Source organism: Bos indicus, chromosome 3, assembly GCF_029378745.1.
Source record: "Bos indicus isolate NIAB-ARS_2022 breed Sahiwal x Tharparkar chromosome 3, NIAB-ARS_B.indTharparkar_mat_pri_1.0, whole genome shotgun sequence".
NCBI classification, from domain to species: Eukaryota; Metazoa; Chordata; class Mammalia; order Artiodactyla; family Bovidae; genus Bos; species Bos indicus.
The window spans coordinates 83,770,597-83,793,289 of NC_091762.1; the positions used below are offsets into that span (position 1 = coordinate 83,770,597).

Genomic DNA, 22,693 nt, shown 5'->3' on the forward strand with positions numbered 1-22,693 from the left:
CTGTCATAGTGTGTGGGTATGTCATTTAACTTGCTGATATGTTATGATGAGCATCTACTGAGGCTCAAGGTCTAGTGGAAGTTGACACAGCCATCTTGGACTTATTTTGTTGTTGCTGTTATTCAGTCATTCAGTTGCTCAGTTGTGTCTGATTCTTTGCAACCCTATGGACTGCAGATGCCAGGCTTCCCTGTCCTTGTCTCTCTCCCAGAGATTGCTCAAACTCATGTCCATTGAGTCGATGATACCATCCAACCATCTCATTCTCTGTCATCCCCTTCTCCTCCTGCCCTCAGTCTTTCCTAGCATCAGGGACTTTTCCAATGAGTTGGTTCTTCAAATTAGGTGGCCAAAGTATTGGAGCTTCAGCATCAGTCCTTCCAATGAACACCCAGGACTGATCTCCTTTAGGATGGACTGGTTGGATCTCCTTGCAGTCCAAGGGACTCTCAAGAGTCTTCTCCAACACCACAGTTCAAAAGCATCAATTCTTCGGTGCTCAGCTTTCTCTATAGTCCAACTTTCACATCCATAATGACTACTGGAAAAATCATAACTTTGACTAGACAGATCCTTGTCAGCAAAGTGGTGCCTCTGCTTTCTAATATGCTGTCTGGATTTATCATAGCTTTCCTTCCAAGAAGCAAATGTCTTTTAATTTCATGGCTGCAATCACTATCTGCAGTGATTTTGGAGCCCAAGAAAATAAAGGACTTATTTGGTTCTAATCAGTTTGTGTCTTGTCCTCAGGCTATGTCATTCTTTTAAAGTTTGTGCCCTGTCCTCTATATGCCTGTTTCAAAGTGACTTAAAGCTAACTACATTAAGAATAAGTGCTCAGTCCTGTCCAACTCTTTATGACCCTACGGACTGTAGCCTGTCAGGCTCCTCTGTCTTTGGGATTTTCCAGGCAAGAATACTGGAGTGGATTGCCTTTTCCTCCTCCAGGGGGTCTTCCTAACCTAGGGATTGAACCCACATCTCCTATGTCTCCTGCATTGGCAGACAGATTCTTTACCACTGAGTCACCTGGGACTTCCCTGGTGGCTCAGACGGTAAAGTGTCTGTCTAGGATGCAGGAGATCTGGGTTGGATCCCTGGGTTGGGAAGATCCCTTGGAGAAGGAAATGTCAATCCACTCCAATATTCTTGCCTGGAAAATCCCATGGACAGAGGAGCCTGGTGGGCTACAGTCCATGGGGTCGCAAGAGTCAGACACCTTAGCGACTAAACCACCACCACCAGAGGAGAAAAAAGATGTAATGGGTAGAAAGGTGAGCCCACATCCCCAGTTCTTTAGTTCTGCAAGTGAAATGGGAATCCAAGTTCTTATTCACGGACCCCAAGAATGGAATCGATGAACACACAAACACTCACAGTAGCAAGAGAACAGGATATATTAGAGAGGAGGAAAGTACAAAGCTCTCAGCAAAGACACAGAGAGTGAGTAAAGAGTCCCCCCAAAGGCAGGGATTACAGCAGTTTTATATCTTTACCATTATTAATCTGTACATTTTTGGTTGGTTCCTGTTCTTAAATCACTATTTCTAACCAGTCAGTTTAAAGATCAAGATACTTAACATCTTTATGGCTTCTCTTGATTCTCAGATTAAGTCACCACCCTTTTTCATGCCCCCTGGCCATTTTACACTGGACCAGATGTATGGGCTTAAGATTAATGATCATCAGTTATTGTTTTTTTTCCTTCAAACATATGGAAGAGAAGCTGATTACTGCCCTTCCCTGGATCTGCGTGCTAATAACTTATCAGACCAAAGACTGCTGCTGCTGCTAAGTTGCTTCAGTTGTGTCCGACTCTGTGCGACCCAAGAGACAGCAGCCCACTAGGCTCCTCTGTCCCTGGGATTCTCCAGGCAAGAACACTGGAGTGGGTTGCCATTTCCTTCTCCAATGCATGAAAGTGAAAAGGGAAAGTGAAGTCGCTCAGTCATATCCAACTCTTAGCGACCCCATGGACTGCAGCCTACCAGGCTCCTCTGTCCATGGGATTTTCCAGGCAAGAGTACTGGAGTGGGGTGCCATTGCCTTCTCCGCAGTCCAAAGACACATTACAGGAATTCAAGATAAAGGATATAGTTTTTGGATAATGGAGCAAGATGTTTACTGAAAAAAGATGGAGATCTCAGAGTTCTACACTGACTGCCTAGCAATTTCTACCTCATAAGAAGAAATGAGATAACAAGCACTTAAATAAATAAAATTAAAAGCATAGACTACAAGCAGATAAATGAATGCAGTGTTGTGATCTCATCAGCAAGCTAAATGACACACTCATAGGCACCACGATAGTTCCAAGGCCAACCATCAAAGACCAAAAAGTGGGCAGTGACCCAATTCTTGGAAATCTCCATCCCTTCTCCAAAACAGTTGGAATAAACCTCTCACTCATTAGTCTATGATATTACCCAGCCCATGAAAACTAATCACTCACATATCTTGGGACCTCTCACCTTCTGAGATGGCTCACACTCTGTGGAGTGTATTTCTCCCATGGCCACTCTCAAAGTCTGTGACAAGTCACATTCTGCCTATGGAACATGTATCTCTCCAAATAAACCTGCTTTCACTTTACTATGGTTTGCTCTTGAACTTTTTGTGTGTGAAGCCAAGTATCCACAACTGGCAGCCTATTTCAGAGACTTGCCTGAGACCTAGGATGTGACCATCTTCTCTCATTGTATCCTTCTTAATGAAACAAACTAAAAACAGGAGCTGCATCTGAAGTTATCAAGGTTACTATGAGGAATCACAGGAGCACCTAAGAAGAACTAAAGAACCTCTTGATAAAAGAGAAAGAGAATGAAAAGGCTGAGTTAAAACTCAACATTCAAAAAATGAAGATCATGGTGTCTGGTCCCATCATTTCATGGCAAATAGATGGGGGAAAAAAAGGAAACAGTGACTTTATTTTCTTGCTCCAAAATCACTGCAGGCGGTGACTGCAGCCATGAAATTTAAAAATGCTTCCTCCTTTAAAGAAAAGCCACGACAAACCTAGACAGCGTATTAAAAAGCAGAGACATTACTTTTGCAAAGGTCTGTCTAGTCAAAGCTATGGTTTGTCTAGTCAGGTCAGATCAGATCAGTCGCTCAGTCGTGTCCAACTCTTTGTGACCCCATGAATCGCAGCACGCCAGGCCTCCCTGTCCAACACCAACTCCCGGAGTTCACTGAGACTCACGTCCTTCAAGTCAGTGATGCCATCCAGCCATCTCATCCTCTGTCGTCCCCTTCTCCTCTTGCCCCCAATCCCTCCCAGCATCAGAGTCTTTTCCAATGAGTCAACTCTTCGCATGAGGTGGCCAAAGTACTGGAGTTTCAGCTTTAGCATCATTCCTTCCAAAGAAATCCCAGGGCTGATCTCCTTCAGAATGGACTGGTTGGATCTCCTTGCAGTCCAAGGGACTCTCAAGAGTCTTCTCCAACACCACACTTCAAAAGCATCAGTTCTTCGGCCAGTAGTCATGTACAGATGTGAGAGTTCAACCATAAGGAAGGCTGAGCATGGAAGAATTGATGCTTTTGAACTGTGGTGCTGGAGAAGACTCTTGAGAGTTCGTTGCACTGCAAGGAAATCAAACTAGGCAATTCTAAAGGAAATCAACCCTGAATATTCTTTGGAAGGGTTGATGCTAAAACTCCAATACTTTGACCACCTGATGCAAAGAGCTAACTCATTGGAAGAGACCCTGATGTTGGGAAAGATTGAAGGCGGGAGGAGAAGGGGACAACAGAGGATGAGATTGTTGGATGGCATCACCGACTCAGTGGACATGAGTTTGAGCAAACTCTGGGAGATAGAGAAGGACAGAGAAGTCTGGTGCATTGCAGTCCATGAGGTCACACAGAGTCAGACATGACTGAGTGAATGAATAACAATGAGGAAGCAACCAGAAAAATCCACCAGATAGAATTTTCAACAGTGCTTCAGTGTTTCAATGACTGGGGGAATGAGAAGTTGTACTATTTTAGCAGATGGAGAGAATTGTGTGCCCTTTATTTTGATCCTAGTTGAAAAAACTAATTGTAGAAGGGCAGGAAATTTGGAATATGGACTGCGTATTCAATATTAGAGAATATGAAATTATTAACTGGGACAAAAATGTTGGATTTTTTAAAAGAAAACACCCATATATTTTTAGAGACAGATACTGAAGTTTTTAAGGGTGAAATGGCATGATGTCTGGAATTTACTTTCATGCATTGGAGAAGGAAATGGCAACCCACTCCAGTGTTCTTGCTTGGCGAATCCCAGGGACGGGGAAGCCTGGTGGGCTGTTGGGGGTTGCACAGAGTCAGACACGACTGAAGTGACTTAGCAGCAGCAGCAGCATTTTAGAAAAAAGAGCAGAAATAGATGAGAAAAATTAAGAATATATTTGTTCTGAATCTGGCTAATAGATATGAGTGTTTATTCTTTTTTATGCTTGAAAGTGCTCCAAGTCATTAAGGAAAACCACTGAACTCTCCCAACAGAAACACAGGTTATCACTGAATCAAACTTGAGTTTGCTTACCCAAATGAGCAAAGTCAATCTACTGACATAGGGTTGTGGTAAAGTAAAGTACAACATTTATTTGCAGGATGCCAAGCAGGAGAATGGGCAACTAATGCTTAGAGGACCTGAACTCCTCAATGGCTTTCAGGCAAGAGTTTTTAAAAACTAAAATTAAGAGTAAGGGTATTAAGCACATGATTAGCTCATGGATTCTTCTGATTGGTTGGGTGTTAAGCAACAAAGTGATATCTAGCATCTTGATCATCATTCTTCTGGCTCCAACTTGTTTGGGTCACCTTGGCTGAGGTCAACAGGTTTCATCATGTGGTATTGGTTCTGTAAAACAACTCAAAGACATGTTGCATCAGATTGTTATCTATATGCCTTGAGGAAGAACTAGGAGTCTTGTTGACTCTGTTTTATGGTTAAATTTTTTTAGCTTGATTGCTTTTCCTTTATTTCTACATTTACTCATTTCTGTAATCATCAACTCCTTGAGTCGATTCTTTAGAACTCTGGGAAGACTTAAAAATCTCAAGTTTTTTCTACAGACAAGAAGTAGGGACAAGAGAGGATTGTACCCAGGAAGATCCTACAGGGTTCTGTTCAGTTTCAGGTCCCTCTGCTCTTTGATATTCCTCCATCCAGAGGGGAACAGGGGTGACAACCACTCTGGCTACTTCCTGCTGAACAAGGGTGACGTTGATTCTCTAGGATTAGAGGAGCAAAAGTCTTGGACCTTCTTCTCAAAGAATTCTCGAGTCCCAGGCCTAGTGTCAGCATTTTGCACCATGAAAACACGATCTCTCTCTTTGACCACTTTGTCATACCATCTGAACAAATATTTGAAAATTAATAAACCTATTACAAAGAGGATGATGATCAATGGAACTTTGTAACAGTACTCAAAAGAGTCCCCCTATTCCAGGTGGCAACCAGGAAAATAAGTTTGGTGTGTATCTTCTTTATGTACATCCTATAACTAGGTAGCCTTTTGAATTATTCTGTTTATTCAGATTTCAACTTCTCCAGAGATATTGATGTATGTACAGCATGTGGTATGAGCCACTGCACATACTTTTCCTTGTTTTGCCAATAGGAAATCACAGGCTATTCTATTATCTAGGGCCACATGAGTTCAAAGATATTTGTTGGGCTGCAATACTTTAAGCTGTGTCCTCAGCAATTTGGCAGATTTCCCAATAGTGGTAGCTAGATTATGAATCATATCTCTATTGATATAAACTCTGGCAGTTGGTGTGAGGTTGCCAAAAAAGTTTGTCCTATATTGTCCTAATACCCTGATGATATCTCTCTTCTAAGACGCATGTTTGAGTTAGAGAGGGAAGTAATGCTCTTAAGGCTGTGCACAGAAAAAGGGATCCTCAAATGTCCCAGTAGGCATGATCCTTCCATTTGCCAGCTGTCTAAACAGCGATGTGCCCATCCCCATGTAGGTGAGTCACTCCCTGCGCCACAGACAAAGATATATCCTGGAGCGGAGCAAGTTATACCTCCCGGGGTGGTGTCATCGATTCTTTCATTTTGGGGGAGTTCAGAGATTATGTTATCAAGCCAGGGGTGAGAGCCACTGCAAGCCTTCCACAGTCCATTTACATGATACCCAACTTGTTTGGCTCTCTGACACAAATTAGTGTGTGATTTTTAGACTTTACACATTTGTCAATTGTACATTTCAGGGGATTTTGTTCATCACATTTTTTCAGAATGAATTTGAGGGACCGAGGGGGACCAGTAGTAACTTTTCCTCCGATGGAAATTACCTCAGACAGGTTGAAACAAGGGACTGGAATATTGTGACGTCCCTTGGTTAGCTGAACTTGCCATGTGACACTTGAAGGAGGATGATTATAGAAGGTAATGGGACTCGGAACAGTATCAAAATCCGTTACAGGAACCACCGATGGGATATATTGTTCATGGATGGTTTGAGATTTCAAATGACACTTCACACAATCATTTAAATTCCTACCTCTTGCTATGTTCTGAGATAACCTAACTTCCTTCCAGGAAGTGGCAGACACCAGTGGAATGAGACAGTAAAGAGAAGCAAGAGCCATCATTATAGTTGGGGCCAACAGCTTGTATGGAAAAACAGCACTGGTGCTCAACTTTGGTACTAACCCTATTATCACAAGGCTTAAACTAAAATAAAGGAAGGTTTAGGTATCTCCGATTATCAATATCATAACAAATTACAGATTTGCTTGACTATGATATAATCACAGGCAAAATGATTAGATAAAGTGGTAAACAAAAGGATAAAAGCAAGTAATAAACCAGAAAAATGCTCCAGTCAATTATAAATGTTGTAATGGATGGCCACTAGTCATTCACTAGTTACCTAAGATACTTTCTCTGTTTTTAACTGAAGCCCTAGTCCAGACTTGCAGCAAGGAGTACTGGCTTCAGTCAGCTTTTTTGTTGTCTTTTCTGTAACTTCTGAGGGCTATGAATTTGTTGCTGGGTCAGAAGCCAGTTTCACCCGTATGCAATGGATCCACGGTTTGATTCCTGTCAATTTAACAGAAGAGTGAGTTAGTAGTAGAACCTAAGTCCTCACCCACCAGGGCTGAATTTGGCTGGAGGGGGACATCTGTGGGAAACATCACTTTACTAGTAGCAAATTTTAGGAATAGCATTTAAAACTAACCCCAGCATACGCACATATCTTACAGTGTCTAGTTCTTTAACCTTTTGATCACATGTCTGATCATATAACTGCTCAGAATAGAGCATACAGTGTTTCATAAGGACTCAATTGGAGTGTACTTCTAGGACCCACTCTAATTCTAAGCAATGCAAGCAGTAACACTCTTTCCCAGGTTAAGTTAATTCTTGACAGATTTTAGCTATCTTCCTTTTTAAAGTATGTTTCTGGTTGATTGTAGCCTCCAAAATACATGCAAATTCCATTTATTCCACATTCTTCGGATACCTACTGATTCACATTAGCAATTAAGCTGAGAGTGCCAGACTGCAACCGTGTAGGAATGGCTGAGAGGAGCTACCCCACGTCCGAGGTCAGGGGCAGCGGCTGGGAGGAGATACCCCACACCCTTAAGGCCAAGGCCAGGGGCGGCAGCCGGGAGGAGCAACCCCATGCCGTGGCTGCACGGGCACAGGAGGGCCTAGAGGAGCTATCCCACGTTGAAGGTCAGGAAGGACGGCGGTGAGGAGATACCCCTCATCCAAGGTAAGGAGCATTGGCTGTGCTTTGCTGGAGCAGCTGTGAAGAGATACCCCACGCCCAAGGTAAGAGAAACCCAAGTAAGACGGTAGGTGTTGCAAGAGGGCATCAGAGGGCAGACACACTGAAACCATACAGAAAACTAGTCAATCTAATCACACTAGGACCACAGCCTTGTCTAACTCAATGAAACTAAGCCATGCCCGTGGGGCAACCCAAGATGGGCGGGTCATGGTGGAGAGATCTGACAGAATGTGGCCCACTGGAGAAGGGAACGGCAAACCACTTCAGTATTCTTGCCTTGAGAGCCCATGAACAGTATGAAAAGGCAAAATGGTAGGATACTGAAAGAGAAACTCCCCAGCTCAGTAGGTGCCCAATATGCTACTGGAGATTAGTGGAGAAATACCTCCAGAAAGAATGAAGGCATGGAGCCAAAGCAAAAACAATACCCAGCTGTGGATATGACTGGTGATAGAAGCAAGGTCTGATGCTGTAAAGAGCAATATTGCATAGGAACCTGGAATGTCAGGTCCATGAATCAAGGCAAATTGGAAGTGGTCAAACAAGAGATGGCAAGAGCGAATGTCGACATTATAGGAATCAGCGAACTGAAATGGACTGGAATGGGTGAATTTAACTCAGATGACCATTGTATCTACTACTGCGGGAAGGAATCCCTCAGAAGAAATGGAGTAGCCATCATGGTCAACAAAAGAGTCCAAAATGCAGTACTTGGATGCAAACTCAAAAACGACAGAATGATCTCTGTTTGTTTCCAAGGCAAACCATTCAATATCACGGTAATCCAAGTCTATGCCCCAACCAGTAACACTGAAGAAGCTGAAGTTGAACGGTTCTATGAAGACCTACAAGACCTTTTAGAACTAACACCCAAAAAAGATGTCCTTTTCATTATAGGGGACTGGAATGCAAAAGTAGGAAGTCAAGAAACACCTGGAATAACAGGCAAATTTGGCCTTGGAATACGGAATGAAGCAGGGCAAAGACTAATACAGTTTTGCCAAGAAAATGCACTGGTAATAACAAACACCCTCTTCCAACAACACAAGAGAAGACTCTATACATGGACATCACCAGATGGTCAACACCGAAGTCAGATTGATTATATTCTTTGCAGCCAAAGATGGAGAAGCTCTATACAGTCAGCAAAAACAAGACCAGGAGCTGACTGTGGCTCAGATCATGAACTCCTTATTGCCAAATTCAGACTTAAATTGAAGAAAGTAGGGAAAACCACTAGACCATTCAGGTATGACCTAAATCAAATTCCTTATGATTATACAGTGGAAGTGAGAAATAGATTTAAGGGCCTAGATCTGATAGATAGAGTGCCTGATGAACTGTGGAATGAGGTTCATGACATTGTACAGGAGACAGGGATCAAGACCATCCCCATGGAAAAGAAATGCAAAAAAGCAAAATGGCTGTCTGGGGAGGCCTTACAAATAGCTGTGAAACGAAGAGAAGTGAAAAGCAAAGGAGAAAAGGAAAGATATAAACATCTGAATGCAGAGTTCCAAAGAATAGCAAGAAGAGATAAGAAAGCCTTCCTCAGTGATCAATGCAAAGAAATAGAGGAAAACAACAGAATGGGAAAGACTAGAGATCTCTTCAAGAAAATTAGAGATACCAAGGGAACATTTCATGCAAAGATGGGCTCGATAAAGGACAGAAATGGTATGGACCTAACAGAAGCAGAAGATATTAAGAAGAGATGGCAAGAATACACAGAAGAACTGTACAAAAAAGATCTTCACGACCCAGATAATCACGATGGTGTGATCACTGACCTAGAGCCAGACATCCTGGAATGTGAAGTCAAGTGCGCCTTAGAAAGCATCACTATGAACAAAGCTAGTGGAGGTGATAGAATTCCAGTTGAGCTATTCCAAATCCTGAAAGATGATGCTGTGAAAGTGCTGCACTCAATATGCCAGCAAATTTGGAAAACTCAGCAGTGGCCACAGGACTGGAAAAGGTCAGTTTTTATTCCAATCCCAAAGAAAGGCAATTCCAAAGAATGCTCAAACTACCACACAATTGCACTCATCTCACATGCTAGTAAAGTAATGCTCAAAATTCTCCAAGCCAGGTTTCAGCAATATGTGAACCGTGAATTCCCTGATGTTTAAGCTGGTTTTAGAAAAGGCAGAGGAACGAGAGATCAAATTGCCAACATCCGCTGGATCATAGAAAAAGCAAGAGAGTTCCAGAAAAACATCTATTTCTGCTTTATTGACTATGCCAAAGCCTTTGACTGTGTGGATCACAAGAAACTGTGGAAAATTCTGAAAGAGATGGGAATACCAGACCAGCTGATCTGCCTCTTGAGAAATTTGTATGCAGGTCAGGAAGCAACAGTTAGAACTGGACATTGAACAACAGACTGGTTCCAAATAGGAAAAGGAGTACGTCAAGGCTGTATATTGTCACCCTATTTATTTAACTTCTATGCAGAGTACATCATGAGAAACGCTGGACTGGAAGAAACACAAGCTGGAATCAAGATTGCCGGGAGAAATATCAATCACCTCAGATATGCAGATGACACCACCCTTATGGAAGAAAGTGAAGAGGAACTCAAAAGCCTCTTGATGAAAGTGAAAGTGGAGAGTGAAAAAGTTGGCTTAAAGCTGAACATTCAGAAAACAAAGATCATGGCATCCGGTCCCACCACTTCATGGGAAATAGATGAGGAAACAGTGGAAACAGTGTCAGACTTTATTTTTTGGGCTCCAAAATCACTGCAGATGGTGACTGCAGCCATGAAATTAAAAGACGCTTACTCCTTGGAAGGAAGGTTATGACCAACCTAGATAGCATATTCAAAAGCAGAGACATTACTTTGCCAACAAAGGTTCGTCTAGTCAAGGCTATGGTTTTTCCTGTGGTCATGTATGGATGTGAGAGTTGGACTGTGAAGAAGGCTGAGCACTGAAGAATTGATGCTTTTGAAGTGTGGTGTTGGAGAAGACTCTTGAGAGTCCCTTGGACTGCAAGGAGATCCAACCAGTCCATTCTGAAGGAGATCAGCCCTGGGATTTCTTTGGAAGGACTGATGCTAAAGCTGAAACTCCAGTACTTTGACCACCTCATGTGAAGAGTTGACTTATTGGAAAAAACTCTGAGGCTAGGAGGGATTGGGGGCAAAAGGAGAAGGGGACGACAGAGGATGAGATGGCTGGATGGCATCACTGACTTGCTGGACGTGAGTCTGAGTGAACTCCGGGAATTGGTGATGGACAGGGAGGCTTGGCGTGCTGCGATTCATGGGGTCGAAAAGAGTCGGACACGACTGAGCGACTGATCTGATCTGATCTGATTATTGCTCTGAATTAATTGAGCTCAGTAACCCAAATCTAGGAATTATCTCATAGAGCAAGACCTTTACTACTTCTGAAACTTTTTCAATCCAGCAAGAGAACGATTCTAAGCAGACTGTAAAGGTGTCTGCCATCACTAGTAAGTAAAGTTTCCTTTTACTTTAGGCATGATTGTAAAGTCTACTTGCCAGTCTTTCTCAAGCACTTCCCTCTAGCTTGGACTCTGTGCAGGATGGGGGAGTCCTCATCTTGAAATTATTTTTGGTGCAAAGCATGCACTTTTGTAGTACTCTTTGAACTGTCCTTGCATATTTGGTCTTTCAATGTAGTCCTGTATCCCCTGGATGCCTATAATGGGGACTCATGTATATTGCTCCAATTACTTTCTCCATTAGACAGTCATGAATTAAAACCACTCCTTGGTCATTTACCATTTGATCCTAAATGGGTAAGGTAATATCCCCATTCTCTTGGTATTTCGAGGTTCTCAGGTGAGTGGGTAAGTGTGTTAGCTGCTCAGTTGTGTCCAACTCTTTGTTGACCCCATCCACTAGGCTTCTCTGTCCACAGAATTCTCCAGGCAAGAATATTGGAGTGGGTAGCCATTCCTTTCTCCAGGGGATCTTCCTGACCCAGGGATCAAACCTGGGTCTCCTGCATTTCAGGCAGATTCTTTACTGTCTGAGCCACTAGGGTATGTGGGGCTAAATTAACAGGGCTATAACCAAAGGTGCTTTGTCCTGAACCTGTTCTAGCAGCTTGGTCAGCTATGTTGTTCCTTTTCAAAACAAAATTGTCAAATCTCAGATGTCTTGGGCAACGAGCAAATTGCCACCTCCTTTGGCTTGAGCACTGTGGACAGAGGAGCATGGTGGACTACAGTCCACGGGGTCACAAAGAGTCGGACATGACTGAGAGACTTCGCTTTCACTTTGGCTTGAGCACTGTGTATAGCAGTTTCAAAACTTCTTTGGTATGTTTGATTTCTTTTCTTCAAAAGTGAGCAATCTAGCTTTCCAAATTACCCTACGTATGTTTACAACTGAAAAGGCATATTTCGAGTCAGTATAGATGTTGACTTTTTTACCTTCACTGAGATGTAAAGGTCAAGAAAGGGCAATAATTTTAGCTTTTGGGGCAAAGATACATGATGATAAAGCTTCCACTCCTAGGACTTCCTGCAAGGTTACCACTGCATGTCTGATCTTTCAGTTTTGGTGGTCTATGAGGTTACTTCCATCTGGGAACATCTCCAGGTTTGGATCTCCAAAGAGAATTATAATCAGATCCAAGCACCTGCTCAATGATATGCCAATAATCATGTGCCTCTGGGCCACCCAAAGGGGTTGGGAGCAGGGTGGCTGGGTTCAAGGAGGACACAGTCTTTGGGGTCACATTAGAATTATCAAGTAAAATTACCTGATATCCTCCCAAGTGGTCTAAAGTGAGACAATATCCACTCTTTTGTTCAACAGTGGCAACACACAGTGGGATGTACACACCATGGTCGGCTTCCTGGAGTGAATTCCTCTGCTTCCTGCAACAGATCCAGACTAGCAGCTATGACTCTCAAATACATCTGGATTGTACTGTCCAAAGCCTTTGTGAAATAGTATACTGGGCATTTTGTTGACTGTGGGTCAATACCTCCAGTCTCACTGTGCTGTACTTAGTCGCTCAGTCATGTCTGACTCTTTGTGAACCCATGAACTGTAGCCCACCAGGCTCCTCTGACCACTGGGATTCTCCAGGCAAGAATACTGGAGTGGTTGCCATGCCCTCCTCCAGGGAATCTTCCCAACCCAGGGGTCTGACCCAGATCTCCTGCATTGAAGGTGAATTCTTTACCATCTGAGCCACCAGGGAAACCCAAGAATACTGGAGTGGGTAGCCTATCCCTTCTCCAGGGTATCTTCCAGACCCAGGATTCAAACCAGGGTCTCCAGCATTCCAGGCAGATTTTGTACAAGCTGAGCTACCAGGGAAGCCCCTCCAGTCTCACTACCTGTCTTTCATGTATAAAAAACCAAATGACTTTTTCAAACCTGGCAAACACAGAACAGGAGCAGTCCATAGTTATTTTCTTCATTGTTAGGAAAGTCTCTTGACATTCTCCAGTTCCCACTAAGGCATTATTGTGAGTCCCTTTTAGGGTCTCATACAACTGTTTAACTATTAGCTTAAGCTGGAGGATCCAAGTGCAGCAGAACCCTGCCATTCCAGGAACCGATGCAACTGCCTTTGGTGGTGGTCACCACACCCTGGCTACTGTCTCTTGGCAGTCCTGGAGCCAATTCCTTTGGCCTTTTCTCAGTTTGGATCCCAAACTGAGACATTTGGGAAATTTGGGCCTTTTTCCAAGAGATTTTATAGACTCATTTGGCCAGACAGTTCAAAGTAGTCCCAGTGTTTTCACTTGTGTTCTTTGTATTGCCAGCTGTGAAGGGATCATCCACATATCTGAGCAGAGCTCCCTCCTGTAGCTGGAGCTCCCTTATATCTTTAGCTAGCACTTTCCCACGGAGAAGGCAATGGCACCCCACTCCAGTACTTTTGCCTAGAAAATCCCATGGATGGAGGAGCCTGTTGGGCTGCAGAGTCGGACATGACTGAAGCGATGCAGCAGCAGCAGCAGCAGCAGCAGCACTTTCCCGAACACTGTGAAGGTGTTCTTAAGTTCTTGCAATACTGCCCAGCAGTATTGCTGCTTGCTTTGGTTTCTAGATCTTCCCAACAAATACAAATAACTCTTGGGATTCAGGACTCAAAATAACATACAAAAAAGACCTCTGCTAAGCCTAATGACGGAGAAGGCAATGGCACCCCACTCCAGTACTCTTGCTTGGAAAATCCCATGAACGGAGGAGTCTGTTAGGCTGCAGTCCATGGGGTCGCTAAGAGTCGGACACGACTGAGCGACTTCACTTTCACTTTTCACGTTCATGCATTGGAGAAGGAAATGGCAACCCACTCCAGTGTTCTTGCCTGGAGAATCCCAGGGACGAGGGAGCCTGGTGGGCTGCCGTCTATGGGGTTGCACAGAGTTGGACAAGACTGAAGTGACTTAGCATAAGCCTAATGAAAGTTTCCAGATAAGATGATCAGAAGAATATAGGGATTTGGGACTACAGGGTGAATATCTTTCACTATCTGATTTATGGCTCTTATGTCCTGAACAAACCAGTAAGTAGTTCTCAGTGCCAGGCTTCTTAAAGGCAGGATGGGAGTATTATATAGTGACTGAGGGAGTCCAATAAGCAAGTATTTCAAAATGCCAATCCAGCTTTGGACTGGATCCCTGTTTTGCTTGGTCCTTTAAGGGATATTGCCTTAAGTTCAGAGCCTAAGTGTCCAGCTTCAGTTTCACCTTAACTGCTATGGCCATCCAGACTCTTCCTGCCCACCTATCACCCCATGCTCCCAGGCATCCCTGCTGCAAGATGTCTTCAGGGACACTGGTGGTGACTTCTCCATCCCTTGACAGGAGGGCTAGCTGCAAGGCACAAGCTTGTTCCAGTGGTACCTTTATATCCAGTATTTCAGGAGTGCAAGTCACATTAGCATTTAATTTAGTTAAAAAATCTTGCCCCAGCAATGCAACTGGGCACTCTGGCATGTATTAAAAAAGCTGTGTTTTAGATTAGGAGCCTCAATCTGACAGTCTAGGGATTGCAAAAACAGTTTTTGGAGAGGCTTTCTAGATAATCCTCTTGCCAAAGTGCTTTTCTGGATTAACTCTATGGGTCCAACTCCTTGCGAATCCAGTGTTCAAAACAGAGCAAGTGGCTCCAGTACCAGTCAGAAAGACAATCTATTTCCCACAACAGGGTTACCCAGGGCTCCTGGTGGGAGACTATTTCCCCAAGCAGAGTCCCCTCAGAGAATCCTCGGTCACTCTCTCTTGTTTCCAGCATGAACAATGCTGTCTCCTCCTCTTCCAGTTTCCTTTGTAAACTGAGGCAGACTTTCTTTCAGTTGCCTTCTTGTCTTAGTATAGGGACTGCTGCCAACCCACTTTTACATGTCCCATTAGTGGGCTTTTTCTGTGGGCCACCGTTCACTCTCTTGATTCTCTGGGTCTTACTCTCTGCTCAGATTTTTGTCTCTCCTTTCTCCACTGAGTGTCACTGCCGAAAGGGACTTTTGCTGCTTCATTTCATGGGTCTCTTTTTCATCTTATAGTCCCTCCCAACTATACAACACTGAAAGCAGTTTCTATCAAATGAGATAACAACAGGCCAAAAAGTCCTTATGTTTTCTGCAACTGGGGCACTCTAAGTCACAAAGTCCAACTAACTAATTTGAAATTCTCTGGATTATCTGGATCCGCATCTGCATATTGGCGATATGCCCTGTACATTCTCTTCCAAAACCTCAGGGGTTTTCCTGGGGCTCTTTGCACACTCCTTGCACCTTATGAAAGCTCCAATATTGGTTCTCCCTTTTGGAGCCCTATCATGATGCACTCCTTGTAATGCTCAATTCCAACTTTATCTCCTAGGTCACTCTCCTTCCAGTCTGGATCTATGATGGGAATTGCTTTTGCTGCTGGTGCTGCAATGGGTTTGCCAGGGGCAACAACCTCTTCTCTAGCCTTTTCTATTGGGTTCACAAAAAGTTTGTTCAGGGTTTTCCATAATATCGTACAGAAAAACACGTACGAATTTTTTAGTCAACACAATATTTCCATCCTCTTCTCTTCCTCAGCCAACAGAGTGGTTAGCAAACTTTGATATCAGCCCAATAGGGTTGGCAAAGATGAAAGAGAATGAATTTTCCATCCTGGTAGGGTCATGCCAGTAGGTTGGCATATTATTTTTGCAATTCAACATGTCTGAGGTTGAAAAGGGAGAGTGGATCCATATGAATCCTGCTGGATGATCTTGGGCATTTATTCCTCCAATGTGAATCTGCCTCAGTGGGAATCACCCTGAATGAACATTAGTGGTTTCTTGACCAAAATGGAAGCTCTGTTGGGTATGAGAGGAAGACAACCCCTCCTTCCTCAGCTCCTGCCAGGGCAGGTGAGAATGAATTGGCTACTGTGGGATCTATGGCTCCAGCCCCTGCTTCCGCATTTTGCCCACCATACAGAGGCAGTTGTGATGGATATCTAGGAGAATTTATTTGCTGAATTAATTCCCCATCTCTTGATTCCTGAGAATAGGGTAAACCTTTTAAAATCTCTTTATTGGAGGAAATTTCTTTCTGTATCATAATTCCATGCATGCTACATTTTTATCTAAACAGGCTCTCTTTGAATCAATAGCATAAGGGCTGTACATAAGAAGCATCCTCCCATTTTCCTCCCCTTTCACAAAACAGTTCTGGTTCAAAGACAGTGTTATAATTTAAAGAGCCATTAGGGAGCAGTGTTCTCCAGATCTTAAGATGTCCTGAGGCTAAACAGTGTTAACATGGAATACCAATTTTTCTCCTTTTCCGAGGTGCTTAACTAAAAATCTTCCAGTTCTGCAAAATATACCCTAAGGGGCTACAAGATGGAGCAGAGCTCTGACTACCCATCTTTGTGGTTCACAGCTGGTACTATCAAACGTCAAGGAAGCAAGCAAGCACACAAACACAAGGCATCTCTCAGGGTTACAGATTCCTTAGTCCAATACAGAAAATCCCCCAAATCAATATCCCACCACAGACAGAGCCAAGTGGCAAAATGAACACCCTGGTGTCATCATACATGAGCCCTTCTACTAAGCAGAAATGTCTCAACTAAGTGCCTTGTTTCCTTCACCATGAAAGCACCAAGGGCCATCGACCCCCAGTTGGTGGCAGATGTTCTGGGTTGTCCCTGAGACAAAGGTGTTCAGGAAGCTGCTGGACAGAATCTTAGAGCCCTCTCCTGCCAGGAGCCAATGTGCCGCAAAGATACCCAGTTGGGGTGGTGGTCTTTTCATGGTCACCAAAATTGTTACATAATTGAACTTAGGTTCACTTGCAGCAAATTCAGTCTATTGACACCACGTTTTGGTGAAGCAAAAGCACAGTGTTAATTTTCAGGCCACCAAGCAAGGAGTTCAGGTCCTTTGATCATTAGCTACCTATTCTTCTTGCTTGGTGCCCTGCAAATAGATGCTGCACTTTCCTTATGACCCAGTGGCAGTAGATTGGCTGCTGTGCATCAGGTGAGTGAAATCAAGTTCAGTTCAGCAGCAAGACTGCTCTATATGTCCTACAAATAGTATTAAAGCAAACTACCAAAGAAAACTGGAAATAAGGGCAAAATTGTACATATAAATGCTGACAAAATTAAAGCATGAAGAAGGTAACACTGACCAATTAAGCATAATTCAGGTCAAAAGTATGAAATGAAGCAAAGAAAAATTTTCAGTTATGGTAATCCACAAATATAAATATCTTTGTACCCTAAATAACATGGCTAAATCAAAACCAAGAAAAGAAAAGACAAAAGGCTGAGATAAAAGTAGAAATTTAAAAGAAAACTGTTAAGAATAAAATCAAAACACAAGTAAGCATTTTCCTTAAAGAGAAAAAATTACAGTGTACAAAATTAAGCATGAAAAAGGACCCGATGGGAGGATATTAAAAGATAAATTTGCAAATGTATGATAATAAAAAAAAAAAAAACAAATGAAGTAAATGATATTGTGGCAAAACTTTAAAATAATCAAATAGTGATCCAAAAGGTAAAAAACACATAATCCTCATCAGATGAATATAAAGAAAAATTAATACAATGTTCAAGATTTAAAAAAGGTTCCATGTGCAGAACAGTCCATTTAACAATACAGAACAGACAACTGTTATTAAAGAGTTGTAAACTGCAAAAAAGCTAAAACAGGAAAGTACTTCACAGAAGAGAGAATAACAAATTCTAAACCACCACAAAAATCCTTCATGTTTCTTATAATAAAATTTTGTGTAAATTGATAAACTAAATTTTAAAAAAAGGAGAACTGAAAGCAATGTGTACTAAACATGATAAGTTGCCCAAGCCCAGAAGTTGAGGGTATAATGTAAAAAAATGGGATCACTATTACCTATCTGAACTGGGAATAGTTATGACTTTTTAGGAACTTGGAACACCTAATAAAATCAAAAAGAAATAATAACATATACTCTCCCTTGAAAAGCTACCCCAGGAGTGAAATCACCAGGACTTAACAAAATGTTCAGTCCTGGGTTTTTCATGACAAAGACTCAGAAAATAATGCCCTTTAATAAGAGAAGGGTTGAGCCAAAGAAGCTCAGTGCCCACTGAGAAGTCAGAGTGGCTACTAGACACTACACCAGAGATGCAATGCACTGGTTAAGGATGTCCTGGCTACGTTAGAGGAAAAAACAAGCTGTGGGTAACGTGGCTAGTATGAACCCATTTTTGTAAATAGATATAAAACCATAGAAATTTGAATAGACAGTAAATAGATTAAAATATGCTCAATTTTATTAGTCAGGGGAATGCTAACAAAACTGGTTCCACGGTTGGAGAAAACTGATGATGGCCAGTGCTGGGCCAAATATCCCTCCTCCCCACCTTCAAAGGAGCTGCAGGAACTGTTTTCGGGTAATTAAAATGTGAAAAGTACACAGTAATGCCAAACTCTGGGTGGTCATGAAGAATGGGGTGGGAATATGATCTGTTCTGTCTCTAGCTAAAAGGAAGTCCACAAAACTGCCGGCCAACTCAGGGGGAAAAAAAGCACACTAAGCACAGGCTGCCCGTTCTGAAAAGTTAATTCAGCATGGAGGAAATGCAAGTAGACAACAAACATATGAAATGATGGCAGTCGCAAGCCAAGAAAATGCAAATCAAAACAAGCTGTTTTCCATCCCTGATTAAGGGGGAATTGGTGTGTGGTGGTGCAGTCTAGCAGGAAGGCCAGGTGAGTCTGAAACTGAAGACTGCGAAACAGAGCCAAATTCAATCTATAATTCGCTCTATTTATTGTATACAATCACGCAGGCACCGTAAGTTAGTCATATAAGTAAGAAAGAGTGGCGCCTCTCCCACTCCATCCCAGGAAATAAGTCTCAGGACTAGTGTGAGCAGGAAGTCACAGAGCCTCCACCTGCATGGGCTCAGTCCCCAGACAAGAGCCTTCTAGTTGCTCAGTTCAGTGGTCTCATTTTAAGGAGTAATAGGGAGTACCAGTTAAGCCCCAAGGGGTCTTGTCTCCATCAGTTGCTCCTGTTCTGATGAAGTCAAATCTTGGCCCTTAGCAAACAAATTCCTTACCCATATTAACACTCAATATGTCACATTTAAATATTCATAGTCTAATATCAGACGTTTAAAAGCAATCTTCGTGGAGGCTCATATTGGCCACTGTTACTCCATTTTGAACTACTTAACATAGCGTATTGTCACATAAGATGAGTAGAAATAGAATGATTAAATGTCACATTGAAACAGTTATGCCCCCCGCACCACCACCCCCGCTCCCATATCTTTGGTGTGTATATTGCTAAATGTTTCTAGTCTTTCTTGTTTCCTGTCTCCAGAGTTCACCCTCCTGTTGCATATTGTTAGAGCAAGTTCCTTAGAACATAAATCAGCACTCATTACTGCATGGATTAAAAGCTTCTTGAGTCTTTCTGTGCTAAACCCCTTTTGATGGCACTCCAAGCCTGACTTGAACCTTGCCAAGTTTGCTCCAGACTCGGTGTTTAAACCTTGCTGTCCATATTGATTTAGGGGTTCTGAACCCAGAGTGGATAGAATTTTAAGGTGTCTAGAATCTCCAGCAGGAAAGACTGGAGTTTTCATTCATATCTGAGTGGATTTTAGCATGATACAGTTATCAAAATAATAATTTGAGATACAGAATATGTGAGCTTCTTAACCTATTATTTAACAAGATTGGCAGATCTGAACTATTTTAGAATTTTGACAAAGTATAAGACTGTGTTTCATAATACCTGCAAAACTGTAACACGAAGTGAAAAAAAGCTATGATTTCTAGTGGTGACAAAGTCATGGTTCTGCTAATAATATCAAACCACCAAAGCTCCAGGTTAAGGATCCCCACCCTAAACTCATTCCTCATCAGTCCAAAAGGTCAGTTTCCCTGATTCACTAAAATATGTGTGCTCCCACACCCCCTCCACTTCTCCATTTACCAAGACACTCAACTATCAAGCCTTAGCTGCTGCTAAAGAAAAACCACAAGCCCAAAATGACATCACTTATGCTAAAGCCCAGACACCAATCCCATGCTCCACACTTGACTTACTTGCAGTTTTCACCTTTCCGAGAAATGTAATCTTAGCTAACGGGATTGGAATTTTCTGATTGGCACCAAGGAGATAATCTGTCCTGTGGGCCTTCTCCACAGCCTGCACCCAGAGGAAGAAGCTGTCTACATGATGTAACTGCCATTCTTTTCCCTCAAAAGATGTCCTGGCCTAAAACTAATCTTTTCTTTCCCTACGGGCTCTCTGCCCCACCCTTCTTCTTATCAAAAACCTTCCATTTGTGGAAAGTCTGTGAGCTAGTCCCTTCTAGTTGCTAGAGGGGATGTTCCCCAAATTGACCTTCAAATTGACTGAATTATGTTTTTTACCACTGCTCAGCCGCAGAGGTCCTTGTCCTGGAAGGAGGATGAGTTTTCTGCACAGCAGAACTTGGTCTCCTGTGCAGCTGTGTCTCAGGGCCTAGAATTCAAGCAAAGCACATGACATATTAGTAGAATTCAAAGCTTAAGGTTTAGTAGTAGAAAAGCAACCCATTTTGTACTCAGGGGGAAAAACAAGAAGTTACTTTTCTAGTTATGTGTGTGCTTAAATTTATATGATCATAAGGAGGAGCCTGGTGGGCTGCAGTCCATGGGGTTGCTAAGAGTCAGACACGACTGAGCGACTTCACTTTCACTTTTCACTTTCATGCATTGGAGAAGGAAATGGCAGCCCACTCCAGTGTTCTTGCCTGGAGAATCCCAGGGACGGGGGAGCCTGGTGGGCTGCCGTCTATGGGGTTGCACAGAGTCAGACATGACTGAAGCGACTTAGCAGCAGCAGCAGCAACAGTAAATGTTATTCCTTTTGCTGTTAGAAAAAGAACTTAATCAATCTTCTAACAATGAAGGAAATGTAGAAAAAGTGACTACTTCCAAATCTATCCCCAGTCAGAAATACTCTGAAGAAATAGATTGAGGATATAGTTCTAGTCCCTCTAGTCAAGGGACTAGAGACAGAATCAAAAGTGTGCGTCCCCTAAGCTCCAAAGCTCTCACTTACACCATTGCCTTCAAAGACACTGTCAATTTCACCTCCCAACCATGTTTTTAAAACAAATACTTTAGTTCTTCCTCATTTCCTCCTGGTCTTCATTTTCTCCTCTTGAGGCACTACTATTTTAATATCCCCAATTTCAGAGTAATGGAGGCCTAGGAAGGTGCCTTTCTCATGAGCCAGTGAGAGACAGAGTAAGTCTTAAAGTTAGGGGGCCAGGACAGCACCCGCCCCATGCCCCACACTTCTACCAGCCTTACCTGGAGAGGGGCTCCAGCCCTAGGACATAGCCCTTAGCAGAGTGAGGAAGGAGGCTAGAGGGCTGACCCAGTCTTTTGTTGGCTCCTCCCTCCCCTTGCAGAGTTTGCAAATCTCTAGAATTGATCCCTTTTCAATCCCACCCCTCTGCTGCCTCTCAGGATATCTCATGCAGCCCAGAAGTCACTGCTGATTTCCAATCCATAACCACGGAGTTCCACCTCCAGCTCTGATTCTCGGGCACCTGTGTGCTCCACCCCTACCCTACTGCCAGGATTCCAGCCTCTCAAGGAGATAAAGGCACCACTCATTGCTAAAGTTATTGCCACAACCCCAGAAGTCAACCTTGACTTCCCTCTTTTCTTCAATCTCCACATTTAATCATTCTCAACCCCCTGGAATGTCTGCTGCTTTTTCTCTCCATGGCTCTGTAATCACACTGGACTCTATGCAGCCTTCCTGGGACAGAGCCCTCCCCATCCTCTGCTTCAGTTCCTCTCTGAGCACCTAGACAACAGCATGTGCTGCACATTTCCTGAGCTGTTTCACAGATGCTGAAACCTCTGCCAAACAGAAGAAATTAACTACTTGATGACCATGAGCACATAGCCCCCAGATCTACTGGAGCCTGAGGATTGATAAAGTGACACTGTCCTGTTATCTCACCATCAGTCAACCAGAAACTTGTGCCCAAGTTGATCACATACCCTGGGACTCCACACCCTTACCTGGGCTTTGAAAATGCTTTCCAAAAAAAAAAAAAAAAAGGCTTTCTAGAAACCCATCAGGGAGTTCAAGTATTTTGGGCACTAGTTACCTTGGGCTCCTTGCTTGGAGCCCTATACTTTTCTTTACCACAACCCAGTGTCAGTAAATTGGCTTTACTGCATGCAGGCAAGCAGACCCAAGTTTGGTTCAGTGAAAGTTCCCAGTGTTTGTCACAGGGCCCAGCAGTAAGTACAGGCACACATCATGGCTTGGAGATAAATAAAACATGGCCGATATTCAGTTCACAAATCACTTGGTTTATTGCAAGCAACTAGCATGCAAGACATGTTAGTCGAAGTTGGGAATATAGAAAAGAGGGTAAGGAACCTCTCCAAGGAGAAGTCTGGGCAGGAGACATATCAGCAGGAGCACTGGTCTCCT

The 22,693-nt window shown here is 43.0% G+C and overlaps 1 long non-coding RNA gene across 1 annotated transcript; it reads right to left on the bottom strand.

The window, feature by feature from the left end:
• Positions 1–4,268: 4,268 nt before the first annotated feature.
• LOC139182223 (uncharacterized) lies at positions 4,269–22,282 on the bottom strand. The gene is made up of 3 exons (XR_011565860.1): positions 21,547–22,282; positions 20,620–20,710; positions 4,269–7,054 (listed from the first exon to the last, which is right to left on the bottom strand). It is a non-coding gene; the product is annotated as an uncharacterized lncRNA (long non-coding RNA).
• Between the last annotated feature and the right edge of the window lie 411 nt (positions 22,283–22,693).